Source organism: Curcuma longa, chromosome 5, assembly GCF_044706935.1.
Source record: "Curcuma longa cultivar G26 ecotype Majalengka, Jawa Barat chromosome 5, ITB_CL_G26_1.1, whole genome shotgun sequence".
Lineage (NCBI taxonomy): Eukaryota > Viridiplantae > Streptophyta > Magnoliopsida > Zingiberales > Zingiberaceae > Curcuma > Curcuma longa.
The window spans coordinates 937,766-940,884 of NC_133865.1; the positions used below are offsets into that span (position 1 = coordinate 937,766).

The 3,119-nt window shown below is 38.1% G+C and overlaps 1 pseudogene; it reads right to left on the reverse strand.

Moving 5' to 3' along the window:
• Positions 1–1,260: 1,260 nt before the first annotated feature.
• Positions 1,261–2,402, reverse strand: LOC141829303 (bZIP transcription factor 44-like; annotated as a pseudogene).
• Between the last annotated feature and the right edge of the window lie 717 nt (positions 2,403–3,119).

Here is a 3,119-nt window from a genome sequence, read left to right on the forward strand (position 1 = left end):
AAAGAATTCAAAAAAGGTTTCATTCTCATGAGATATGAGATTCACCTTTCGAAGTCTATATGCCTGAGCACATAAGACGAGAGGGTTCATATAAGTCGATTTATATCATGATTAATTTATTATAACAAAATCATTAATTTATTTAAGTAAAAGTTTTCTAGAAGATATAAATTAAATCAACTAATGAAAGTAATCGATTGATAAGTGGTTAAATGGTTATAACGAAATGGTTTGCTTATTATAATGATTATTTCCAAAAGTTACTATCGAAGACAATTGATTGAAATGACGATTGAAACAATTGATCGATAGTGACTAATCCATTGATACTAAAAGAGCAATTGACTAATGCAAAACAAATAGGATGCTATTAGAGATTTTTTGAGGGCTTGGAAGAAATTATAAATATAGAACTTGTTGGGTACAAATTCATTATCATCTACAATAATTGTACTTTGTCAAAATCTCTGTAGTCAAGCTATCTCTTTTATATTTTAGATTTTTTTTTTCCTTTCTTTCTTTATAAACAAGACTTATAAAGAGTTTCTCCATGCTGAAAGACGTTCGAGAATAAAAAAAATTAATGTAGAGTGATTTATTGGAAAATCATAAGACCTGAAATTGGAGCTAAATTATATAAAAACCAAGTAAACATTACCTTCTCTTTTACTTGTGCATTTTCTTTATCGTTCATTATTTATATTTTGCTGAATAAGTTATCTTCTTGACTGAGTCTTTTTTTAAAAGCTATTTACGCTCCACTTATCCTTTTTTCCCTCCATATTTTTTATTTTGGATGAGAGTGCAGCCATAGAGAGGTAAATATGATAAAAACGGCACTTCACTCCCTTCAAATTGAGCACATATTTGCTGAAACTGCACTTCACTCCACGCATACCCGTGGAAGTGCAGCACTTGAGATCGTCTTTGAGCACCAAACTGGAGCGAGCAGTAGAAGTCAATGAAATTTTATTTCTCAAGTCCAAATGCCCACTCTTGGAAAATCACCCCGAGCTCCTCTTCTGATGCCCAACTCAGAGAATTTCCAACACATTCGCGGAGCCTCTGCTACTCCACCGATGTGTGGTTTTTTTTTTTTTTTTTAGACCACAAGCCAAAAAATTGTGCAGACACAGCAGTCAAGAACAAACTATTCACCAACAGTTTGTTAATTGCCTGTATGCACTGTTTGCTCGTCGGCTCGTGTCGCCTCAATAATTGCTGCTCTCATTCTTAATTTAAAATATTAGCGAACAAACATTCACGCAAACCTGATCTTTTCTCGTCACAAACCATTAACAGGAGCCTAATCGCCCTTTACAAACAAGCTTCCCCGATTGCTTAAACATATTAGGGGCCATTATTACATAGAAGCTTGAACAAGAAGCACTACCAAAGCTAGAAATTTGACTTCGTCTTTCATCACTGGAACATGATTTCTTCTGAAGCCATGATGAGTTGATTCATGCAACTGAAGTTCCATGAACTGATGGGGTTATCAGTGAACTGAGCCTGAAAAACTCCATGGCGTGGATGAAAACTACTGCTGCTGCTGTGCTGCTGCTATCGAGATTATTAAGAATCTCATTGAGGGCCTGCAGTCTGTTGCTCAGCTCCATCGCCTGAGCTCTCAGCACTGAATTCTCAGCCTCCACGCCAGATCTGCGCTGCGCGATGAGGTTCAGCACGGACACCGCATGGCTGCTCTCCTTCCTCAACTGGCTCACCTGCGCCATCAGATCATCCAACTGCTTCTGCTTGCGCATCCTCGATCGCCTCGCCGATTCGCGGTTCGATATCATCCTCTTCCGCTTCTTCTGCTCCAGCAAAGCCTGCAAGTCCTCTTCTGAACCAGAGTTGTGCAGCAGGCTGGATCCGGAAGAAGTTCCACTAGGAGAAGCCATCAGAACAAGCAGAGAGAAAAAAAAAGTTGCGTTTGTCGACTAAAATTTGGTGAGGTTACAGCTTAGCTACTTAGTTGCCGAAAATACGAAGAAGCCAAGATCTTTGCGAAGATGGAAAAGGCTCCAGCGCTCACTTCTCAACACAAGAAATCGTGAAAAACATAGAACCAGTATAGAAAGACTACAGAGAAGGATTGAGCAAGATGACTCATACGCAGAAGGGTGAACTTTATCATAAACCAGGACAGAAGGACTTCACTTAGGGTATGCTGCATGAATCAGAAACATTAAGAGGTAGAAATGTTGCATGTGATCTCTCCCGAAAATGGAATCAACACATAATTATACAACAGCTTCGTTTCCCTGCAGATTTTGAACTCTAGAGCAGTGAAAAAAAAAAAAAACAAGAAGGCCAATGAAGAATGAGAACAGCAGAATCTTAGGGAAGCTAGGCAAGGAGAAGGTGAAAAGGGAATTGAAGCTTAGAAGATAGTGGCATTTATAGAGAAAGATGGAACCTTAAAAATGAAAAGCATTAGTGAATGATAAAAGGAGAAGAGTGTGAGACCCACCGGAAACTGCTCTGATTTATTGCAAGGTGGGTGACATTTCACACAAGCAAACAATTCCAGCTGGTGGGATGAACTGACCTCTCAGTCACCCACAACCGATCTCTGCTTTTTCCTTGGATCCCACCACTGGTAAATCCACTGTGGATGTGCATTGTATATGCTGATTTGACTACTTTGCAGTAAGTCTGAGTCATGGTATCTTTCATTGTGCGTAGTATCTTTCATTATAAACTGCAGAATCTATTACTACAAAATTAAAGCATCTAAAGTAAACTAAGGCAGGGATTAATACTATACTGTGACACCTGATAAACTAACTCAAGCCTTTATACCATTGATTAATGTATAGGTACTACCCTTTTGGTGGAACACTGAAACTAAACTATGACACCTAATGCTATTATACTATAGCATTTTGTATACTAAACTATGGCATTTGGTATAACTAAACTATGACATCTATTTTATGGTGAAAACCTTAATACTCTCAAATTAGTGCACCTAATCATAATTGTGGCACCTAGAACTTGTAAAATATAGCACGTAAGATCACTAAACTATGACACTTAGGCTACTAACTTTGCTGAGGCCACCAAAACCTTATAATTCAACCGAGAATTTACTAATTGGCTTCCAACAATCA